Source organism: Giraffa tippelskirchi, chromosome 3, assembly GCF_054371585.1.
Source record: "Giraffa tippelskirchi isolate mGirTip1 chromosome 3, T2T-mGirTip1v1.2.pri, whole genome shotgun sequence".
In the NCBI taxonomy this organism is placed as follows: Eukaryota; Metazoa; Chordata; class Mammalia; order Artiodactyla; family Giraffidae; genus Giraffa; species Giraffa tippelskirchi.
Window position 1 is genome coordinate 93272182 of NC_137277.1, and position 26228 is coordinate 93298409.

Consider the following 26228-nt stretch of genomic DNA (forward strand, 5'->3'; position numbering starts at 1 on the left):
GCCGGCTGCGGACCGCCCCATCCCCCGCCGGACACAGCGGGAAGGCGGGACCAGCCAGAGCTGGAAAGGGGCAAACTCGGCCCCAGAGAGGGCACCCCCTACCAAACTGCAAACAGGCTCCCGGTTTCTAAGCAAAGACTGCCTGAGTTCCCAGAGGGTTGACAGCCGCCAGGAGGGTCGCAGCCAGAGACCAGCTCCCCAGAACCGACACAAAGCACACCGGAGCCGGGCGCGCCCGTAAACTGAGGTGGGGACCAGGGAGGTGATAAGCCGCACCGCCCCAACAGGGAAGAGTGCGCTCGCCAAACTCCTGGCCGCCTGAGCAGCTCCGACCGGGAACGGCATAAACCACGGGCGCAACTGAGTCTGAGGCTTTGTGGAGTACCCGGGAACCTGAACCTGAGCGGCTTAGACCCGGGAAGTGCACGCATCTCAGGGCCCACTCCCCGGCCGAGTAACCTGAAGCCTGAGCAGGGTAGACGGGGAAAGCGCCGTGAGCGGGGGCGAACCCAGTGCGGCCGAGACACTGCGAGCTCTCCACACACACGCCAGTGATATAGGATTGCAGTGTTCCTCCCTCCCCACAGCACGACTGAACAAGCGAACCTAAAGAGACCGCCTCCGCCCCTTTGTGGCAGGGCGGAAATTAGATACTGAAGAGACCTCCAAACAGAAGCCAAATAAACAGAGGGAAGCGCGCTGGAAGTGACCGGCCAACAGATTAAAATCCCTCTAGTTAACACCGACTGCATTGAAAGGAGCCTATAGATCTTGAAAAGTATAAGCAGGAACACGGATCTATCTGAAACTGAACAGACCCCACACTGCTCACAACAGCCCCAGAGAAAGTCCAGGATATATGTTTTTACTATTACCATTTTTTTTTTAATTTAAAAAAAATTTTTTTTCTTTTCTTTCTTTTTTCTTTAAGTCCTCTATTACACCTTTAATTTTCATTTTCATAACCCACTATTACCTTGCAACAAAAAAAAACCACCCTATTTTTAAAGCAAACTGCATACATATATCTTATACCTTTTGTGTTTTCTTTTTTTTTTACTGTTTCTTTCCTGTTTTACTTTTTTTTACTGTTTCTTTTTTTACTGTTTTACTGTTTTTTTTCTTTTTACACTGTTTTCTTTTTTTTATATTGTATGTTTTATAAGAGTCTAACCTCTACTCTAGATTTTTAATCTTTGTTTTACATATTTGATATCAATTTTGTACATTTAAGAATCCAATCTTTAGTACCCATTTTTACTCAGGAGTGTGATTACTGGCTGGATAACTCTCTCCCCCTATTGACGCTCTTTCTTCTCCCCCAGGGAACCTCTATCTCCCACCCTCCTCCTTCTCTTCTCAACCCAATTCTGTGAATCTCTGAGGGTGTTCTGGGTACCAGAGAACACTTCGGGAACAGAATACTGCCCAGATCTCTCTCTCCCCTCTTGATTCCTCCCTTTCTACTCATGCTCACCTCTATTACCTTCCTCCCCCCTCTCTTTGTATCTCTGTGAACCGCTCTGAGGGTTCCAGACTGTGGAGAGCACAGAGGGACGTGCTTACTGGCTAGACTGTTCTCTCCACGTTTGAGTCCCCCTCTTCTCCTCCTGGTCACCTCAAACTCCCACCCCCCCACTTCACCTCTCCATGTAACTCAGTGAACCTTTCTGGGTATCCCTCACTGTGGAGAATCTTTTCACCATTAACCTAAAAGTTTTATTATTGATGCTGTATGGATGGAGAAGTCTTGAGGCTACTGCAAGAATAAGACTGAAAGCCAGGGGAAACATTAATTAATAAGAGATCATCCAATAGCCTCCACATATACACTGAAACCAAGCTCCATCCAAGAGCCAATAAGTTCCAGAGCTAGACATACCACGCAAATTCTCCAGCAATGCAGGAACATAGCCCTGAGCATCAATATACAGGCTGCCCAGAGGCACACCAAATCCATAGACATCTCAAAACTCAATACTGGACACTCCATTGCACTCTAGAGAGGAAAAATCCAGCTCCACCCACCAGAACACCGACACAAGCTCCCTCATCCAGGAAACCTTGACAAGCCACCTGTCCAACCCCACACACAGGGAGGAACCTCCACAATAAAGAGGAACCTCAAACTACCAGAATACAGAAAGGTCACCCCAAACACAGCAATCTAAACAAGATGAAAAGGCAGAGAAATACTCAGCAAGTAAAGGAAAATGAGAAATGCCCACCAAACCAAACAAAAGAGGAGGAGATAGGGAATCTATCTGAAAAAGAATTTAGAATAATGATAATAAAAATGATCCAAAATCTTGAAAGCAAAATGGAGTTACAGATAAATAGCCTGGAGACAAGGATTGAGAAGATGCAAGAAATGTTTATCAAGGACCTAGAAGAAATAAAAAGGAGTCAATATATAATGAATAATGAAATAAAGGAGATAAAAGACACTCTGAAGGGAACCAACAGTAGAATAACGGAGGCAGAAGATAGGATAAGTGAGGTAGAAGATAGAATGGTAGAAATAAACGAAGCAGAGAGGAAAAAAGAAAAAAGAATCCAAAGAAATGAGGAAAACCTCAGGGACCTCTGGGACAATATGAAACGCCCCAACATTCAAATCATAGGAGTCCCAGAAGAAGAAGATAAAAGGAAAGGCCATGAAAAAATACTCGAGGAGATAATAGTTGAAAATTTCCCTAAAATGAGGAAGGAAATAGTCACAGAAGTCCAAGAAACCCAGAGAGTCCCAAACAGGATAAACCCAAGGTGAAACACCCCAAGACACATATTAATCAAATTAACAAAGATCAAACACAAAGAACAAATATTAAAAGCAGCAAGGGAAAAACAACAAATAACACACAAGGGGATCCCCATAAGGATAACGGCTGATCTTTCAATAGAAATTCTTCAGGCTAGAAGGGAATGGCAGGACATACTTAAAGTAATGAAAGAGAATAATCTACAACCCAGATTACTGTACCCAGCAAGGATCTCATTCAGATATGAAGGAGAATTCAAAAGCTTTACAGACAAGCAAGAGCTGAGGGAATTCAGCACCACCAAACCAGCTCTCCAACAAATGCTAAAGGATCTTCTCTAAACAGAAAACACAGAAAGGATGTTTAAATGCGAACTCAAAACAACAAAGTAAATGGCAACGGGATCATACTTATCAATAATTACCTTAAATGTAAATGGGTTGAATGCCCCAACCAAAAGACAAAGACTGGCTGAATGGATACAAAAACAAGACCCCTATATATGCTGTCTACAAGAGACCCACCTCAAAACTAGGGACACATACAGACTGAAAGTGAAGGGATGGAAAAACATATTTCATGCGAACGGAGACCAAAAGAAAGCAGGAGTCGCAATACTCATTTCAGATAAAATAGACTTTAAAATAAAGGCTGTGAAAAGGGACAAAGAAGGACACTACATAATGATCAAAGCGTCAATCCAAGAAGAAGATGTAACAATTAAAAATATATATGCACCCAACATAGGAGCACCACAATATGTAAGGCAAATACTAACAAGTATGAAAGGGGAAATTAACAATAACACAATAATAGTGGGAGACTTTAATACTCCACTCACACATATGGATAGATCAACTAAACAGAAAATTAACAAGGAAACACAAACTTTAAATGATACAATAGACAAATTAGATTTAATTGATATTTACAGGACTTTCTACCCCAAAACAGCCAATTTCACCTTTTTCTCAAGTGCACACGGAACTTTCTCCAGGATAGATCACATCCTGGGCCATAAATCTAGCCTTGGTAAATTCCAAAAAATTGAAATCATCCCAGCCATCTTCTCTGACCACAATGCAGTAAGATTAGACCTCAATTACAGGAGAAAAACTATTAAAAATTCCAACATATGGAGGCTAAATAACACGCTTCTGAATAACCAACAAATCACAGAAGAAATCAAAAAAGAAATAAAATTATGCATAGAAACGAATGAAAATGAAAACACAACAACCCAAAACCTATGGGACACTGCAAAAGCAATGCTAAGGGGAAGGTTCATAGCAATACAGGCGTATCTCAAGAAACAAGGAAAAAATCAAATAAATAAACTAACTCTACACCTAAAGCAACTAGAGAAGGAAGAAATGAAGAACCCCAGGGTCAGTAGAAGGAAAGAAATCTTAAAAATTAGGGCAGAAATAAATGCAAAAGAAACAAAAGAGACCATAGCAAAAATCAACAAAACTAAAAGCTGGTTTTTCGAGAAGATAAACAAAATTGACAAGCCATTAGCCAGACTCATCAAGAAACAAAGGGAGAAGAATCAGATCAACAAAATTAGAAATGAAAATGGAGAGATCACAACAGACTACACAGAAATACAAAGGATCATGAGAGACTACTACCAACAGCTATATGCCAATAAAATGGATAACTTGGAAGAAATGGACAAATTCTTAGAAAAGTATAACTTTCCAAAACTGAACCAGGAAGAAACAGAAGATCTTAACAGACCCATCACAAGCACGGAAATCGAAACTGTAATCAGAAATCTTCCAGCAAACAAAAGCCCAGGACCAGTCGGCTTCACAGCTGAATTCTACAAAAAATTTAGAGAAGCGCTAACACCTATCCTACTCAAACTCTTCCAGAAAATTGCAGAAGATGGTAAACTTCCAAACTCATTCTATGAGGCCACCATCACCCTAATTCCAAAACCAGACAAAGATGCCACAAAAAAAGAAACCCACAGGCCAATATCACTGATGAACATAGATGCAAAAATCCTTAATAAAATTCCAGCAAACAGAATCCAACATCATATTAAAAAGGTCATACATCATGACCAAGTGGGCTTTATCCCAGGACTGCAAGGTTTCTTTAACATCCGCAAATCAATCAATGTGATATACCACACTAACAAATTGAAAGATAAAAACCATATGATTGTCTCAATAGATGCAGAAAAAGCCTTTGACAAATTCAACATCCATTTATGATAAAAACCCTCCAGAAAGCAGGAATAGAAGGAACATATCTCAACATAATAAAAGCTATGTATGACAAACCCACAGCAAACATTATCCTCAATGGTGAAAAATTGAAAGCATTTCCCCTAAAGTCAGGAACAAGGCAAGGATGCCCACTTTCACCACTACTATTCAACATAGTTTTGAAAGTTTTGGCCACAGCAATCAGAGCAGAAAAAGAAATAAAAGGAATACAGATAGGAAAAGAAGAAGTAAAACTCTCACTGTTTGCAGATGACATGATCCTCTACATAGAAAACCCTAAAGATTGTACCAGAAAATTACTAGAGCTAATCAATGAATATAGTAAAGTTGCAGGATATAAAATTAACATACAGAAATCCCTTGCATTCCTATACTCCAATAATGAGAAAACAGAAAGAGAAATTAAGGAAACAATACCATTCACCATTGCAACAAAAAGAATAAAATACTTAGGAATATATCTACCTAAAGAAACAAAAGACTTGTATATAGAAAACTATAAAACACTGATGAAAGAAATCAAAGAGGACACAAACAGATGGAGAAATATACCGTGCTCATGGATTGGAAGAATTAATATAGCGAAAATGAATAAACTACCCAAAGCAATCTATAGATTCATTGCAATCCCTATCAAGCTACCAATGGTATTTTTCACAGAACTAGAACAAATCATTTCACAATTTGTATGGAAATATAACAAACCTCGAATAGCCAAAGCAATCTTGATAAAGAAAAATGGAACTGGAGGAAACAACCTGCCTGACTTCAGGCTCTACTACAAAGCCACAGTCATCAAGACAGTATGGTACTGGCACAAAGATAGAAATATAGATCAATGGAACAAAATAGAAAGCCCAGAGATAAACCCACGCACCTATGGGCACCTTATGTTCGACAAAGGAGGCAAGAATATACAATGGAGAAAAGACAATCTCTTTAACACGTGGTGCTGGTCAACCACTTGTAAAAGAATGAAACTAGAACACTTCCTAACACCATACACAAAAATAAACTCAAAATGGATTAAAGATCTAAATGTAAGACCAGAAACTATAAAACTCCTAGAGGAAAACATAAGCAAAACACTCTCCGACATAAATCACAGCAGGATCCTCCATGACCCACCTCCCAGAATATTGGAAATAAAAGCAAAAATAAACAAATGACCTAATTAAAATTAAAAGCTTTTGCACAACAAAGGAAACTATAAGCAAGGTGAAAAGACAGCCTTCAGAATGGGAGAAAATAATAGCAAACGAAGCAACAGACAAACAATTAATCTCCAAAATACACAAGCAACTCCTGCAGCTGAATTCCAGAAAAATAAATGACCCAATCAAAAAATTGGCCAAAGAACTAAACAGACATTTCTCCAAAGAAGACATACAGATGGCTAACAAACACATGAAAAGATGCTCAACATCACTCATTATTAGAGAAATGCAAATCAAAACCACAATGAGGTACCACTTCACACCAGTCAGAATGGCTGCTATCCAAAAGTCTACAAGCAATAAATGCTGGAGAGGGTGTGGAGAAAAGGGAACCCTCTTACATTGTTGGTGGGAATGCAAACTAGTACAGCCACTATGGAGAACAGTGTGGAGATGCCTTAAAAAACTGGGAATAGAACTGCCATATGACCCAGCAATCCCAGTGCTGGGCATACACACCGAGGAAATCAGAATTGAAAGAGACACATGTACCCCAATGTGCACGCAGCACTGTTTACAGTAGTCAGGACATGGAAGCAACCTAGATGTCCATCAGCAGACGAATGGATAAGGAAGCTGTGGTACATATACACAATGGAATATTACTCAGCCATTAAAAAAAAATACATTTGAGTCGGTTCTATTGAGATGGATGAAACTGGAGCCCATAATACAGAGTGAAGTAAGCCAGAAAGAAAAACACCAATACAGTATACTAATGCATATATATGGAATTTGAAAAATGGTAACGATAACCCTATATGCGAGACAGAATAAGAGACACAGATGCATAGAACAGTCTTATGGACTCTGAGGGAGAAGGTGAGGGTGGGACGTTCTGAGAGAATAGCATTGAAACATGTATATTATCATATGTGAAACCGAACACCATTCCATGTTTGATGCATGAGACAAATGCTCAGGGCTGGGGCAATGGGATGACCCAGAGGGATGAGATGGGGAGGAAGGTGGGAGAGGGGTCCAGGCAGGGGAACACATGTAAACCCATGGCTGATTCATGTCAATGTATGGTAAAAACTACTACAATATTGTAAAGTAATTAGCCCCCAACTAAGATAAATAAATTTATTAAAAAAAAACAGGTAGAAGCAATTCAAATGTCCATCTATGGATGAATGAATTAAAAAATGTGATCTACATATACAGTAGAATATTATTCAGCCTTAAAAAGTGTGAGAATTCTGACATGCTGCAACATGGATGAAACTTTAGGACACTGTGCCCAGAGAAATAAGCCAGTCACAAAAAAGACAGCTACTACATGATTCTACTTATATGACTAACCTGGAGTAGTCAAACTCAGAAAGAGTAGTGGTTGCCAGGGGCTGGTAGAGAGCAAAATGGGTGGTATTGTTTAAAGGGTAAGAGTTTCCATTTTGTAAAATGAAAACTGCTCTGGAGATGGATGGTGGTGATGTTTTCAGAACAATATGAATGTGCTTAATACCACTGAACTACAAACTTTGAAATGGTAAAGATGGTAAATTTTATGTTACGCGTATTTCACCACAATGAAAACACTGGAGGGAAAATGACTCTGGTAATGTATTACTATCCTAGGACAAGCGTGTATTTTTTCCTTCGCACTGCAATGTTTTCTCATATTTTATAAAATATGAGAAAACATTGCATCCTCTCAAACACCCCTATTCACACTGAGTACACCTAGGTTCTGATTTCAAATATAATCATTCCAGTCGTGGATTATAGTTAATTCCAAGTGGTACAGATTGAAGAATGACTTACCAAGCCTTCAGATACAAAGACAAGCAACAGAGTTTTAAATAACCCAAGCTGGTGATCATTTGCCCACCTGGTGTTTATATTTACTCACCTCACTGAGTAGCCATCTGTCTTTTGTCTAGTGAACTTCAGTCTCATTAACCCTCTTAGCAGCAGATACAATCACAGCCAGCTTTGAGTAAAAGGTGTTCCAAATTTAACAAAGCACTACAGAGTAGTCTGAGTCCAGACCCATGCTTTTAAGACACTCTACTATACAAATGCCTCGATGAAACATAGAAACACCTTAAAAATTATAATTTATATTATCAGCAACATATTCCTATTCATTATAATTATTATATTGCAAAGGCTGGAGTCACTAAATCTATCTAAAGAGCAGAATCTGGGATCATTAACAGTATAGGCTCATAACGGCAAAAATGTGTGAGTCAAATTTAGAAAGCCAATAGAAATGAAAAAAACAGCAAATGAATTCCTTTACAGTAGGAAGACCCCTCATGGATCACAGCCCTCTCATGGCAAAGGGGCTCGTGTAACTCAGTGAAGCTATGAGTCATGCCATGCAGGGCCACTCAAGATGGACAGGTCATAGTGAAGAGTTCTGACAAAAAGTGGTCCGCTGGAGGAGGGAATGGCAGATCACTTCAGTATTCTAGCTGCAAGAATCCCATGAAGATTATGAAAAGGCAAAAAGATATGATACCAGAAGATAAAGCACCCAGGTCAGAAGATGTCTAATATGCTACTGGAGAAGAGCAGAGGGCAATTACTAATAGATTCAGGAGAAAGAAGTAGCTGGGCCAAAGTGCAAATGATGCTCAGTTGTGGATGTGTTTGGTGGTGAAAGTAAAGTCCGATGCTGTAAAGAACGATATTGCACAGGAACCTGGAATGTTAGGTCTATGAATCAAGGTAAATTGGGCTTAGTCAAGCAGGAGATGGCAAGAGTGAACACCAATATCTTAGGAATCAGTGAACTAAAATGGGACAGGAATGGGCAAATTTAATTCAGATGACCATTACGACTACTACTGTGAGCAAAAATCCCTTAGAAGAAATGGGGTAGCTCTCATAGTCAACAAAAGACTCTGAAATGCAGTACTTGGGTGCAATCTCAAAAACAACAGAATGATCTCTGGTCGTTTCCAAGGCACACCATTCAATATCACAGTAATCCAAGTTTATACGCCAGCCAGTAATGCTGAAGAAGCTGAAGTTGAATAGTTCTGTGAAGACCTACAAGACTTTCTAGAACTAACACCAAAAAAAACAAAAAGTCCTTTTCAGCATAGGGCTCTGGAATGCAAAAGTAGGAAGTCAACAGATATGTGGAGTAACAGGCAAGTTTGGCCTTGGAGTTCAAAATGAAGCAGGGCAAAGGCTAACAGTTTTGTCAAGAGAACACACTGATCATAGCCAACACCCTCTTCCAACAACACAAGAGATGACTCTACACATGGACATCACCAGATGGTCAATACCAAATAAGACTGATTCTGTTCTTTTCAGTTGAAGATGAAAAAGCTCTATACCATCAGCAAAAATAAGACCTGGAGCTGACTGTGACTCAGATCATGCATTCCTTATTGCAAAATTGTAGAAAGTAGGGAAAACCACTAGGCAATTAAGGAATGACCTAAATCAGATCCCTTATGATTATACAGTGGAGGTAATGAATAGATTCAAGGGATCGTATCTGGTACACAGAGTGCCTGAAAAACTATGGATAGAGGTTCATAACATTGTAGAGGTGGCAGTGACCAAAACCATTCCAAAGAGAAAGAAATGCAAGAAAGCAAAGTGGTTGTTTAAGGAAGCTCTAAAAATAGCTGAGAGACATGAAAGGCAAGGGAGAAAGGAAAAGATATACTCAACTGAATGCAGGGTTCCAGAGACTAGCAAGAAGAGATAAAAAGGCCTTCTTAAGTGAACCATGCAAAGAAAAAATAGAAAAGAAATAGAATGGGAAAGACTAGAGATCTCGTCAAGAAAACTGGAGGTATCAAGGGAACATTTAATGCAAGGATGGGCATGAGAAAAGACAGAAATGATAAGGACCTGACAGAGCAGAAGAGATTAAGAAGAGCTGGCAAGAATACACAGCAGAACTACACACAAGAAAAGGTCTTAATGACCCAGATAACCACGATGCCATGGTCACCCACCTAGAGCCAGACATCCTGGAGTGAGAAGTGGGTCTTAGGAAGTATTACTATGAAAAAAAGCTAGTGATGGAATTCCAGCTGAGCTATTTCAAATCCTAAAAGCTGATGCTGTCAAAGTGCTGCACTCAATAGTATGTCAGCAAATTTAGAAAACTTAGCAGTAGCCACAGGACTGGAAATGGTCAGTTTTCATTCCAATCCCAAAGAAGGGCAATACCAAAGAATGTTCAAACTATCAAATTGGGCTCATTTCACATGCTAGCAAGGTTATGTTCAAAATCCTTCAAGTCAGGCTTCAGCAATAAATGAACTAAGAATTTTCGAATATACAAGCTGGGTTTAGAAAAGACAGAGAAACCAGAGATCAAATTGCCAACATCTATTGGATCATAGAAAAAGCAAGGGAATTTCATAAAAACATCTACAATTGCTTCAGTGACTACACTTAAGCCTTTGACTGTGTGGACCACAACAAACTGTGGAAAATTCTTAATGAGATGGGAGTACCAGACCACTTTACCTGTCTTTTGAGAAACCTGTATGCAGATCAACAAGCAACAGTTAGAACCAGACATGGAACAACTAACTGGTTCAAAATTGGGAAAGGTGTATGACAAGGCTTTATATGGTTACCCTGCTTATTTAACTTATATGCAGAGTACATCCTGCAAAATGGGGGGCTGGATGAGTTACAAGCTGTACAAGCTGGAATCAAGATTGCCAGGAGAAATATCAACAACCTCAGATACACAGATGATACCACTCTAAATGACAGAAAGCGAAGAGGAACTAGAGAACCTCTTGATGAGGGTGAAAGAGGAGAGTGAAAAAGCTGGCTTAAAAATCAACACTCAAAACACGAAGATCATGGCATGTGGTCCCATCACTTCATGGAAAATAGAAGGGGAAAAAGTGGAAACAGTGACAGATTTATTTTCTTGGGCTCCAAAATCACTGCAGATGGTGACTGCAGCCATGAAATTAAAAGATGCTTGCCCCTCAGAAAGAGAGCTATGATAACCTAGATAGTATATTAAAAGGCAGAGACATCACTTTGCCGACAAAGGTCCCTATAGTCAAAGCTATGGTTTCCCAATAGTCATGCATGGATGTGAGTTGGACCATAAAGAAGGCTGAGCGCTGAAGAATTGATGCCTTAGGACCGTGGTGCTGGAGAAGATTCTTGAGAGTCCCTTGGACAGAAAGGAGATCAAATCAGTCAATCCTAAAGGAAATCAACTCTGAATATTCATTGGAAGTACTGTTGCTGAAGCTGAAGCTCCAATACTCTGGCCACCTGATGTGAACAACTGACTCATTGGAAAAGACCCTGGTTTTGGGAAAGACTGAAAGCCAAGGAGAAGAGGGCGACAGAGGATGAGGTGGTTAGATAGCATCACCGACTCAGTGGACATGAACTTGAGCAAACTCCAGGAGATAGTGAAGGACAGGGTAGTCTTGCATGTTGCAGTCCATGGAGTCACAAAGAATCAGATGTGACTGAACAACAATGAAAGTTATAATGCACAATAAAAATATAACACACTTTTCCACAACATTCACAGAATATTAAAATTGACTTTATCGGTTTTAATAAAGCAGCATTTTTACTCATCCATCCCATAGAATATATTCTTTTCACATCCATTGTGAAACTCAGGATGTTAAGAATATTCTTCAGTCCTTAAAAGATCTTAGTCCTGAAGACAGGAGTATTTTGTTGCTATCTCATAAGACTCTTACAGACCACATTTAAACAAAACTCACAAAAGTCTCTTTACACACTTTATCTGGCTATACTAGACTGAATAAAGTTCTCAAAATACATTCCAATCATGACTCCTGAAGTTGTGAATGTTACCTTATGTGGCAAAAGTTGATGTGAGAACTTTTATGCAGATGTGAGAAAAGATCTTGCGATATAAAGTTTATCTTGGATTATCCAGGTGGACCTTAAATGCAATCACAAGTGTTTTTATAAGACGGAATTAGAAGGAAATTTTACTCCAGAATAGAAAAAAGCAATAGGACCCTAGTGGCAGACATTGAAGCAGCGCGGCCAGAAGCCAAGGAGTGCCAGCAGCCACTAGAGGTAGACAAGACGAAAAATTCTCCTCTTTGACTTCCAGAGGGAATGTGGCCCTGCTGATATCAGTCCAGTGATACTGGTTTCAGACTTCTGGCCTCCAGAATTGTGAAGGAATAAATCTATGCTGTTTTAAGCTATCAAGTGTGTGCTTTAAGTCACCTGCAACAGGAAATGAACACACTGACCTTCTGACAGATATCCACCTAATTCCTCTCTTTGAGATTCTCAATGTATCAGCAATGATACTATTACTTTCCTTGTCACCCAATCACTATGAAAGTCTCTCCTTCTCCTAGAGGAAAACATAGGCAAAACACTCTCCGACATAAATCACAGCAGGATCCTCCATGACCCACCTCCCAGAATATTGGAAATAAAAGCAAAAATAAACAAATGGGACCTAATTAAAATTAAAAGCTTTTGCACAACAAAGGAAACTATAAACAAGGTGAAAAGACAGCCTTCAGAATGGGAGAAAATAATAGCAAATGAAGCAACAGACAAACAATTAATCTCAAAAATATACAAGCAACTTCTGCAGCTGAATTCCAGAAAAATAAACGACCCAATCAAAAAATGGGCCAAAGAACTAAACAGACATTTCTCCAAAGAAGACATACAGATGGCTAACAAACACATGAAAAGATGCTCAACATCACTCATTATTAGAGAAATGCAAATCAAAACCACAATGAGGTATCATTTCACACCAGTCAGAATGGCTGCTATCCAAAAGTCTACAAGCAATAAATGCTGGAGAGGGTGTGGAGAAAAGGGAACCCTCTTACACTGTTGGTGGGAATGCAAACTAGTACAGCCACTATGGAGAACAGTGTGGAGATTCCTTAAAAAACTGGGAATAGAACTGCCATATGACCCAGCAATCCCACTGCTGGGCATATACACCGAGGAAACCAGAATTGAAAGAGACGCGTGTACCCCAATGTTCATCGCAGCACTGTTTACAATAGCCAGGACATGGAAGCAACCTAGATGTCCATCAGCAGACGAATGGATAAGGAAGCTGTGGTACATATACACAATGGAATATTACTCAGCCATTAAAAAAAATACATTTGAATCGGTTCTACTGAGATGGATGAAACTGGAGCCCATTATACAGAGTGAAGTAAGCCAGAAAGAAAAACAACAATACAGTATACTAATGCATATATATGGAATTTGAAAGATGGTAACGATAACCCTATATGCGAGACAGAATAAGAGACACAGATGCATGGAACAATTTTTATGGACTCTGAGGGAGAAGGTGAGGGTGGGACGTTCTGGGAGAATGGCATTGAGACATGTGTATTGTCGTATGTGAAACAGAGCACCATTCCATGTTCGATGCATGTGACAAGGGCTCAGGGTCGGGGCAATGGGATGATCCAGAAGGATGGGATGGGGAGGGAGGTGGGTGGGGGGTCCGGGAAGGGGAACACATGTAAACCCATGGCTGATTCATGTCAATGTATGGCAAAAACTATTACAATATTGTAAAGTAATTAGCCCCCAACTAAAATAAATAAATTTATTAAAAAAAAAAAAAAAAAAAAAAAAAAAGAAAGTCTCTCCTTCTTTATAACCAATGTTTGGTGGGGGGAGAGAAATAGAGTGAATTTATATCCTCTTTCTTTTTGAGTGAATAAATTAAATTTTTAAAAATCTCCATAAGAGATAACTACATTATCATTTAAAAATAAAATCACCTCAGTTTGTATTCTTATCCTTTCCTGGTGAAACTGCCAAAAATAAAGAAAGTATCTTAGCAACCTAAAGACAGTGGAGATAAAAGAAATGCAAGAAAAGCACAGTGCTTTAGCCAAGTCTGTAAAACAATTTCTCACATCTTTCTTTTTACCAAAACTTTAGGTTCGTAAAACATTTATCACTATAATTTTATCTTTTGTTGATATTCTTGATGGAAAAGTGACAGGCTCTGTAGATGTAGAGGGTATAATAAAGTCATTTTTATGTCCTAAGACTCAAGAAGCACACAATCTAATGTAGTACTTCTTTAAAGGTTTCCCCTAACTTGATTTACATGGGCATTAACGTTCAAAAGATTCAACCTGGTGACTTCAATAAAAAAGTAGATCCTATATTTCCTTCAATAATTAACCAAAAAAGACATAAAACAAACATTTCTTTTGATGCCAGTATTCACTGTAAGATCTAGTTTGGGTCAGCTCAGTGAATGTATCTATGTTTATATTTTTCTTCCTCAATTGTTAAGAGCACTTTCACTGCCATAAAGTAAATAGAAAGTAAACACTGTGGATTAGTCACAGTCTAACCAGAAAAACAGAAACCATTTCCAGTGTTCACAGTAGAAGGAATGGAAAATACACAGGTTCATGGGGAATGGTGAGGCTAAGAGTTAAACAGCCACTGTAATTAGCCCCGGCGATGGGCAACAGCAGGAAGGTTTATCATTCTTAAATTGTAGGAACAACAGTAAAATGAGCAATACCTGGAACCAAGGGGCCAGGATGACCCTGTGTGTTGGGAGCCGCGATAGGCATTATTGACAAAATGGAGGCACGGCCCCAACCCCCTCTCCTCATCCCGCAGGCATGGTCCCGGGATGAAGGAGTTAGGTCTTGTGATTCTGACTTGTCCTTTCCTTCCTCCGGTTGAGTTGGCTGGAAAGAATGTTATAATCCATAAAGTTAACTATTGACATTTGTTCAAGGATCTTTACAAAGAATGCTCCAGGATGAGCACATAAGCTGCAGCTTGAGGCCATGGGAAACATTGTTATCTGAAACCTGCCTGTAAGGGGAATGTTTATGGCAAAAGAAGTTTGCTGAGTTTAGGGGTTAGGAATAATTTAGAATAGTCAGAAGCTAAAAGTTTAAGGTATGTTGTAGTGTTGGCATATTTTACTATAGCTTATAGAAACTAGGAATTTTAGAGATACTAATAGCTAAAAGCCTTTTTAGGAGACGATGAACTTAAGTTACTAGGGGATAACAGGATTTAAAGAGATATGAAATAAACTGAGGAATGTGATATATAGCCCAGAGACAAACTTGAGTTACAATGTCATCACAAGGACACTTAAGAGGGAACTCTGAAGGACAACAATGATTTATGGAGACAGTAAATATGGGTGAGGAGAAGACCTGACGAGCAAGGCAACTCAGGCCTCAGGGATCTCGATAAGCTGCCTCGGTGCTCACCTTAAAGATGATATCTATCTTTCTGATGCTTGCTATAATAGACTGCTCCCTAATTTCTGTGACTTAGGCAGAAGGCCTTCCCTGATCCTTTTCTAACCAGGTCAATTTAAAACTCTAATCAACATGCCCCCCGAACAGTGGCACTCTATAAGATTATTCATAAAAGAGAGTATTTTAATCTAAACTCCTCTTGTTAGCATCTTAGTTTGTTTGATAAATGTGCCTGTGCCTTTAGAGCTAATGTGCATGACTGCTCCTTAACAATAAACAGCATTGAGAGCCTGAACGCATAAAAAGTCCCAAAGGGCACAGAACCCTTCGAGGGGGAGAAAGCCTATTAGAAAAACATAAGAAATATTATTCTGTAAAACTGTTATTCAATCTATATTTACTTGCTATGTTTTTGCTCCTAACATGTTGAACCTGTATAATAGTTAGAGACTTATATAAATAAAGGTTTAGCACTAATATAAAAATAATACGGCAATTGTTAATCTAGCTGGTACATCCTGTGCCTGACACAAAAATACTTTTAGAAAAGGTGTTCTGGCTGATCAACCCTTATCAATAAAGAGTCATAAGATGTTAGCAGGCCTCCAGGCCAGAAGATGATGTAAACAACATGAGACTTTTGTAATTAAGATATACAAAAAGTATCCTGGTTTCGATAGGGGTCAAAAACTGCTGACCCGTTGAGCTGATTTGGCATGACTCTACATTTTACATTTTCCTCTATGTGCAACTTAAGATATAAAAACTCCCTTTGAAAAATAAAGCTCCCTTTGAAAAATAATAGCATTGAAACATGTATATTATCATATGTGAAACAGAACACCATTCCATGTTCGATGCATGAGACAAGGGCTCAGGGCCGGGGCAATGGGATGACCCAGAGGGATGGGATGGGGAGGGAGGTGGGTGGGGGGTCCAGGAAGGGGAACACATGTAAACCCATGGCTGATTCATGTCAATGTATGGCAAAAACTATTACAATATTGTAAAGTAATTAGCCCCCAACTAAAATAAATAAATTTATAAAATAAAAAAAATTTAAAAAAAAAAGAAAAATAAAGCTCAGACGCTGCTTCACACCTGCCTAGACTCGCTGTGCCTTCTCTTACCTTCGCCGACGCCGTCCATCCTGAGGGAACTCCTGGACCAGCTGGAGCAGGACTCCGGCACCTGCGGAAATGGGTGGGTCTGGACACAGTAGAGGCTGGGGCCACAAAGGAGATAAAAACGACTAGAGAAGCCATGCAAAGCTGAGAGGAGCAAGGGGTGGTCTCGATTTCTTTCGCCTCCAAATCCACTTGTTACCCTGCCCTCCAGTCTTTCACCATTGACTTGAGCCTGCCTCCCCTTGACTTAATCCTACCAGAAGTCAGCTAACACTGGAGCCTGGAAAAGTCACCTGCAGGGGATGACCTGCACCCCCGGAGCAGAAGGGAGAGGAGCAAACAGAACTGACGGCAATCAGGCCCAGCACAACTCTGGCAAAATGATTTTGTAACGTTAGATAGTGTAAAATATCATGTAATTCAACCCCTTCATTTTAGAGAGTGGAAATCCAGGGAGATTAAATCATTTACCCAAATGCAAGCTTTTAAATCCCAGCACACAGTGTGCTTTTATTGGGATCCACTATTTACTATAAAACTGTTTTCTGTTTAATTGAAGCCACATGGTGAAGAGCTTGGTAGCTGGGCCAATTTCCTATTCATCCCTAGTATCTGATTCAGCACCCACTGCACAGAAAACACTCAAGAAAATATTTACCAAGCTAATATAAATTAAAAGAGAAACCATAGCCCATCAGCTGATTTAAGGTGGTTTTAAATATTTTCCAATTAATACGGGTTCCTGTGCAAGATAAACAAAAGAGACTGCCAAAGCCACATCTCTTATATGTTTTAAAGAAAGCACACATTCTCATTGGCCTGTGATGGTTTAAGCTCTCTGTCATTCAAAACAAGGGCAAGGGTATGATCTCTGAACTACCAAACCGACCTTTTATCTGAAATCAGTGATAAACAAGGATGTCAGCATTGAAAAACTGTATAGATTGCGTAGGAGAGAGATATACAAATAAAAAACTAATAAACATTTATGTGGTCATGTGTGTGAGGCATTGCCTTGAGTGTTTCCCCCACAGCCATGACCATGGAGTAGAAAAGAAAACCTAGGGAAAAATATGTCCCAAGAGGGATATTTAAATAGAATGGTGGGTGGTGGGGGAGCGATGAGTAATTCTGCTGTTAGTAGTGGTTTGGAAACAAGAGACAAGTCTGCTAGAGATCTTCTGATTTCTTTTGTTACTGTTCCTCTTTAAAGCTAATGCTAGAAATAAGGAAGGAAGCGGGAGGCGAGCAGAGAGGAAGGAAAGAATAGAGAGAGGAGAGGAGGGGAGAAACCAAGGAAGGGTAGACACTGGAGAGAATGCAAGTTGAAAACCCATTTCCTGCCTTTGGCCAAACAGTAATAAACATATTTAAGAACTCGTTTTGCTGGGAACCCAACTTAGGTCAGATGAGTGAAACTCCAGCACTATCTAAAATATTAAACTTGTTCCCTTCTTTATTCATAAAAACATGCATTAAATCAACATACTAACACCTGAAAGAAGTCAAAGAAACTACAGTTCAATATTTAGGGAAAAAGAAAACACCATTTAATTTGAAGTGAAGAGAACTGGAAAGATAAAGAGAGGATGGCTAAATAAAAAGGGTTTTCTTTGACATTACAATTATTGGGGGGATTTTTTTTTTTTTAGGAAGCATCCTAGGCATTGGAAGAGAATTTCTGATCCTCAGATCAGTCATCAGTCACCTACCACTGGCTACTTATTTAGGGCTGAGAGGAAAGGAGATCAAACACATCAAATATGTAAGAAAGAAGAAGGGGAAGGAGAAGGTAGAGGAGGGGGAGGAACTATTCTGTTTCAACTGAACTATGCAAAGTAAAGTTCTGTTCAAAATTGTTATGAGAAGTCACATTAGGGATAGATGTAATGGTAGGTTTGCCCTTCTGTAAACAATTTTAAAATATTAATTTTTTTTTAATTTAGGATTTTTTTCTAGGTTACTGAAATAAAATGAAATTTTAAGTAGTTGATATGTTAAATAAGTTTGTTTTCAACAACTGATGTTAGTGGATTTAGACCAGGAGAATATATGTAATGGATTTAAGCTGAAAAAAAAATTAATATCACACCTCAAAGTAAGTGTAGTATGTGCTCAGTTGTATCTGACTCTGTGACCTCACACACTATAGCCCACCAGTCCCCTCTGCATGGGATTTACCAGGCAAGAATAAAGTGGGCTGCTATGTCCTTCTCCAGGGGATCTTCCGGACCCAGGGATCAAACTCAAGCCTCTTGCATTCCCTGCATTGGCAGGCAGATTCTTTACCACTGAGCCACCTGGGAAGCCCAAAGATGAGTAACTTAAGGTAATTTCAGCTACATCAGGGTTTTCCCTTTCTTTTCTTATTAATAAAACTATAATTAATTGTATTACCGGGCAAATAAGTAAATAAACTAGAAAAAATCAGGAGAGGAAATTCAAAATGCATAAAACAGGATAAATTCAATTTAAAAAGTCATGTTCCTATTTTACTTGAGCGCTGGCCAAAAGATATCATTTCTTAGAAGAAAGGCAATATCAGAATTTAAACATTTTACAGTCTGTATTAGAAAGATACATCATCATCTATCTAGTATGCTTGCCAAAAATATTCTGTCTAAATATAATCATGAGGAAATAGTCAAGCAAATCCAAGTTAAGAACAATCTGTGAATGGAATAACTTGGGCTCTGTTAACATAAAAACATAAAGGAAATTACGAAGGCAGAGAAATTGTTCTTCCTCTCTTACATGCATAGGGTAGGACTGTACTTCCCCGGCCCTGGTAGTGGGTGGGGTTAGGTGACTAATTCCAACTGAAGATAGTGATGAGTAGATGTGACAAGCCACTCTGGACCAGAGTATTTAACTTTAATGAGAAATCCACCACCATTTTCTCTTTTCTTCACCACAGCAGATGAGCAATTTTCTAGGTAGTAGCTGCCCTATAAAATTAGTTTCTGAATGACCACCATACGTAGACATTTCCTACCTACCCATGAAGGGCAGTATGAGCAAGCATGAGCACCGGGACGAGCAAGAAATACACACTTGTTATTTAAGCACTGAGGTTTATGTATTTTTATTTTTTCTACCAGAGAATTAGCTAGCCTATCCTGACAGATAAATTAATCAGATTGAAGAATATACCTGTGAAAGGTGTGTGCTTCAGTCGTTTTGGCACATTATACAGCAAGGGAATGGCTACTGCGTGTATTGCTTAAATGTTTAACCCAAAACTTCCGGTTTAGATGAACTCCTGAGTTCATTGTTCATTAACAACATTATAAGATGCACATTTGTATAACTGTGTTTCTGTAAGCAAGATATTTCTACAGTTCTTTAAAGAATTATACTAACATTATATAGATCATTCTTCATTTATCTTTAGAACTTCCCTGGCAGAAGGCTTGAGACTTTGCTTCCCAATGCAAGGGGTATGAGTTCGAGCTCTGGTCAGGGTGCAAAATACCTCCCACATTCCTCGGGGCCAAAATACCAAAACATTAAAATAAGAAGAGCAATACTTAGTAAATTCAATTAAGAGTTTAAAAAATGGTCCACTTTATTTATCTTTATTGGTTCTGAGCAACTGGAATTAGAAAGAGTTACTAGGAGAACACACAAATACAGTCTCTTGAAAGGAAAAGGAAAAGTTCTATTTTGTAGTAACATTAGTCCCTTTGCCAATTAAATGAAGATAAACTATTAAAATTTAATCTTAGGAAATCCAAGGACTAGAAGCTAACGGACAACATGTGGCTAAAGAATACATTAGTTGAACTTTATTCCAAGAGTTGCCACCATAAACTGTGTGATTGTAGACAAATTACTCAACTATGCTGAATTTCTTTCATATATGTTCAAGCCTACTTCAAGCCAACCCGGCCTAAAAGAAAAATCAAACTCTTGTCAATCTTTTTGCTTAAAGAATAAAATACCATATGTGGATTTTATTTATACCTCCACTTTTTTTCAAAAAGGATTTAAAGCAGATTCCATAGTATTATTTAACATGGGAAAAAACTCTCAAGTTAACCCATCTAGCTTAGTCTGCAGACAGATTCTAAGAATATCAAAATTAGACATTATTTTTATCTCTAAATTTCAAGGCAGTTGTTAAGAGCTGTGATTAAACTACCAAAGTAAGGAATCTTAGAGCAATAACGAATATTGACTACAAATTAAGCTGATGCTCACATATTCTGTCTGGTGATTTGAGAGGCCACTTCTCCTTCTACACTATAATTCAGTGGAAAAAATAGCATACACAAAGCAAGTACTTCAGAATAAGGAAAATTCAGACTTAAAATGAGCTGTCAATGTAATGTGTCCTGTTAGAGAGGAATGATAATTAAAATATGCCTTAAGGGCTAAGTACACTTTTTCTGTTAAAGAATACTACAAAGGAGGGAGCTTCAGGGAAAACAATTTCGTCAAAATGGCCAAATCAATAATGCTTACAGGAGTTTCCTGTTCTTGACATCTGAGTCTTATTATAATGCTCTATTTTCTTTGCCTAAATAGAATCTTGCTTCAGGAAACTTTTTGTCTAAACTTCTATGTGTAAAACCAGGGACTTTTATCAAATTGTTTCTTACTGGCTACTTAATGATAACAAAGCAATGAAACAGACTGATGCCCTCGGTTGTGCAATGGATTGTCCCATCCTATCAGTTAGTTATGGGCTTCCCTGGTGGCTCAGATGGTAAAGAGACTGCCTGCAATGTGGGAGACGTGGGTTCAATCCCTGGGTCGGGAAGACCCCCTGGAGAAGAAAATGGCAACCCACTCCAGTATCCTTGCCTGGAAAATCCTACGGTCAGAGGATCCTGGCAGTCTACAGTCCATGGGGTTGCAAAGAGTTGGACACGACTGAGCAACTTCACCATCAGTTAGTTACACACAGTACAAATACAGCTGATTTAAAGGCAATTGCAGAACTCAGAGCTAACACACAAAGCACTGTCTTTTTTAAGCAACTCATCCCGAAATGCTCATAAAATAATTGCTTAAAAATAATAATAAAGTAGGAAGCAAAGTTACTACCTAATGTGTGTGTGTGTTCTTCAGTTGCTCAGTGATGTTCAACTCTGCAATCCCATGGATTTATGTAATCTCCCTAATACATAGGTTTAGAGATTCATTTTTAATGAGTTATCCGAAATCTAAAAAAAAATTTCACAAAGGGCAATAAATTCTGAGTAATAGTAAGATTTTTATCACAGACCTAAAGTTTACAGTGATGAAGAAATAAAGTGGCAAAACAGTAATTGAATAAAACACAAATTCAATAAAATGGTATAGAAAACCAATGTTTTAAATTTATCCTGATTTAAACATAAAGATAATTAAATTGAGAATGAAGAAAATGTGGTTTTCAATGTTTGTTCTGATACAGCTATGTGGCCATGAGCAAATTGCCTGGAGATGATATTTGATAAGCAGAAGAGAATGTACAATTTCTTTTAACTCCTTGAGAATTAGTTTTAGCCTTCTCCTTTGATAACTTGCTCAGTGACTCATAAATACCAGATAATTATTTAAACTTGACTCAATTCCTTAAATGAGTGACATTTTCTGTATTCAGTTATTATAAGCTCAACAAAAATTTATTGAGGGTCTTTTGAATTGTGGATACTGTGTCTGAACAAACTACTTTAAAAGATGTGCTTGTGCAAAGTCCTTTCAGTCATATCTGACTCTATGCGACCTTATGGACTGTAGCCCACCAGGCTTCTCTGTCCATGGGATTCTCCAGGCAAGAATACTGGAGTGAGTCTTTGTTCCCTTCTCCAGGGAATCTTCCTGATCCAGGGACTGAACCTGTGTCTCCTACATTTACTTCATAAAATAAGATACATGATGTTCAAGAATTAGCCATCAGTAAAATGAAAATCAAAATCAAAATGAGGTATCACTATATATATATATCTACTAGGTTGTCTAATATTTTAAAGCTGTCTATATCAAGAATTGCGAAGGATGTAGAGCAACTGGAACATTCATACACTGCTGATGGGAGAGAAGATTGTGCATCAGTTATGAAGCTAAACATACACTTATCTTGTTACCCCAAAATGCTACTAAGTGTTCACCAAGAGAAAACAACTGCCCATACAAAGACTTGTACATGAGTGTTTACAGTAGCTTTACTCATAATAGCTGAAAACTGAACACCAATATACAAGTAAACTGATAAACAAATTATGTTGTATCAATTAGTGGAATACTATTGAGCAGTAAAAAGGAATGAAGTGATAATATACTCATTGACATGAATGAATCTCAAAATCATTATCCTAAGTTGGTGAAGCCAGACACAAATAAATATGTACAATATGATTTTATTTGCATGAAATTTTATAATGGAAAATTTAACCTATAATGACGGAAAGCAGATTAGGGGTTGCCTGAGTTCAGGAGTGGAAGAGGATTGACTGTAAAAATGCACAAGGAAATTCACTGGGGTGATGGGAATATTCTATATCCTGATTGGCAAAATGGTTACAAGGATGTACGTCTTTTTCAAAACTCAGAGCATACACTTAAAATATGGACTGCCAGATTGCCAGGATCTTCTGAAGGAATAAACAACCCTTGGGGTAAAGTTACAGGAACTTCAATAGAGAGACCACCAGTAAGATAAGAGGAATTTTCTGAACCCATGAAATTCAACCTATGAGAGAAAGAGAAAGCTTTTATCATTCAAGTCTAAAGAGCAGAAGCCTGTTTAAAGGACACGAGTCATGAACTTGAAAGAGAAACATTTTTTAGACTCTCAAATGCCAGAGATACCAAAATCTCATTGGCAAAATGAAGAGAATAAAGGGGTCAAGGAAGAGAGAAGAAACCAAGTCTTCCTTCTGCCTCCTAGACCTCCAGTGCCCACCCATTCTCCTGGAAAACTTCAGCTACTGAATCAAGACCATAAGAGTCTATTACCTATAATCGTCATGAGAGCTGTTGCAAATACCATTTGGTAATAAGGGAATATTTTCCTACCGAATAAATTTTAAGGGGAAAAGCAAGAAATAAAAATAAAGCTGTATTTTAATTAGTGTTTGTTATGCCAATGTGACTTCAAAACAAACAAGGTAACCACCAACCATCCCCTGCCCCCCAAACTCCTCTTCTCTGGCTCCAATCAGATTGCCTAGAAAATCTTGAAGCTTCCATCAGTTATAACAGAGAATAGAGTCACTTTGTTAAAATGCAGATGCTGTTGTTCCTTTCTTTGAAATGTGTGTAACTATTAAAAATTAAAATGGTAAAGAGAGAAACTTAATAAGAGTATATGGAAATGGTGTGCATGATTTGCGCTGCAAGTAACAGTTGACAGTGTTAAGAGAGTTAGCCTTTTTTTGTTCCACTGTGTACAAAATGTAAAGAAGGACCGAAGTTCTGCCCAGAGACAGTCAAGACTCGATATTACTACATCCAGACTGGTGTCCATCCTCTGAGAAGAGAGAGGAAGGAAGAATGGATTGAGAGAATTGGTAGAGAGAAGAAATTGGAAATAAAAAAAGAGGGGGAAAAAAGGGCAGGTGGGATTCCCAGATTCCTGAGAGAGACTCTATTTGGGCTGGCTGGTAACATGAGAAAAGTTTTAAAATGTTTGTACCATCCTCTAGACCCCAAATACAACTCTTTAGAGATGCTGTGTAGCCAAATTGACTAATAGAAGGCTAGATGATCTGAAATCCCCATAATATCGATTCCAGGTCCTATGCCTCCTACATTGAGGACTAGATCATTGGATCTTGAAAAATGAATTATGAATAATTTAACCACCAAACACCATGTTTGACTGTGAATATTTTTATTATAACTGAAATCAGCAAAGAGGTTGCCTCTCTCAAATCTTATCAGCAGACACAAAAAGATGTCAGTTGGTGGCATACTAGAAAAGTGACTAGAGATCATATGAACCAACACAGAAACCTATCACAAACGGAATATGGCATGACAACAATTTCAGAGTTTGTTGTGTTTTACATTTCATTTTTTAACATTATTTTTAATCTTATCCTTACTGATAAATATGTGGGAAGTATATAAATGAGACACAATAAAACAAGTACGTAAAGTCACATAATACTTAAAATAGAAAATTATTTCAAAAGGAATTTCTAAAAGGGAAATAGATCTTATAACTAGGGTATAGAAAAATGAACAAATAAATAAATGTAGTTTTTCCCTCTAGCTGAATCAGTGAAGAGTTATGGTGCCTGATAACCACTGGATTAGGTTCCAATCCTTCAACCAGTCCGTGACCAGCTACTCTGGCTTCCCTGCCAAGAACTGGAGCACAGGGCTGAGCAAAACAGTTTGAGCTAAAGGTGAGCTTGAGCTATGGCCTGAACCATGATCAGTATAAATGGAAACACTACATAGTTCTCAGTTTCCTCTGGAACTTGTAATTCCCCAATTACACAGTGTAAAGTAGGGCTGGAGCTAGACCTTGATCATTAAAAGTAAGATAAAGATGCAGTTATGGCAATTGCCCACAAGGGAAATAAGAGCAAAAGTATACATGATTTATTTTCAGTTTCCCCATTTAATTTGTGAGGGGGAGGGGAGAAGGGGTACATTAAACTTATCAGATTGCTCTTATTTTTCCCTAGAACTCATTAATGGAGAAAATTTAGAGGTTTCCTAGTAGGACACACTCCATACCAAAAAACGTTCTCTCATTTTTACATTAAATTTCAAAACATATGCACAGCCTTTTTATGGTCTTCTTACTCTGGTTGATGCTACTATTTCACATTTTCAATCAACAAGTCCATGGGTTCTTCTTCCTAGATAATTCACATTTTGGTTGCAGCATGTTTCACATTATTCAATTACCATTTTTTTCTACCTTTGTAGTGGGGACATTCAAGCCCAGGGCAGCATCACACATACAAAAATTCACTAATGACTTTGCTGTCCTGTGTGTTTCTCACAACATCTGGGTCAGGTTCCAGCAAAGCAAGGTCGTGAGAATGTGACCGCCTTCTGTGTTGCTCTTTTTCTGGCCCTTAGGGAAATATGGGTCCTTTTGGACATTAATTTGAAGAAGGTGTAGTATTTATAACAAATATACAGAAATTCTTATCATTCCTGTCCATACTATTTTAAAACTTTTTATAACTGGACTGAGTTCCTGCCTGGCTATGTGGTAAGAGATTACTTTGTTTACACTGACATTTTTCTAGAAAACATCTTAAGAGTCTCATATCTGCCTGCCAATGCAGGAGATGTGAGTTCGATCCCTAGGTCAGGAAGATGCCCTGGAGAAGGGAATGGCAACCCACTCCAGTATCCTTGCCTGGAGAATCCCATGTACAGAAAAGCCTGGTGGACTACAGTTCATGGAGTCACAAAAGAGTCAGACATGACTTAGTGACTATTAGTGACTAAAGAACTACAATTAAGGAGATAGGTTGGAATAGTTGCAAGGAAAAAACACAGCTGAGGAAAGGAAAATTAAAGCAAAATGAACTGAAATTAAAAAGAAGTGCCTTAAAAAAAAAAGATCAATTAAAAAAAAATGCTTTGTTTCTTCTTGCTTTCACTTCATTTTCCCATATGTCTTTCAATATAGAGAAATCAGCCAGTAGTGATGAAGCCACTGAATATAATATGTGATTTTTAACTTTATGAAATACTCACATTGCTTCATGTTTTT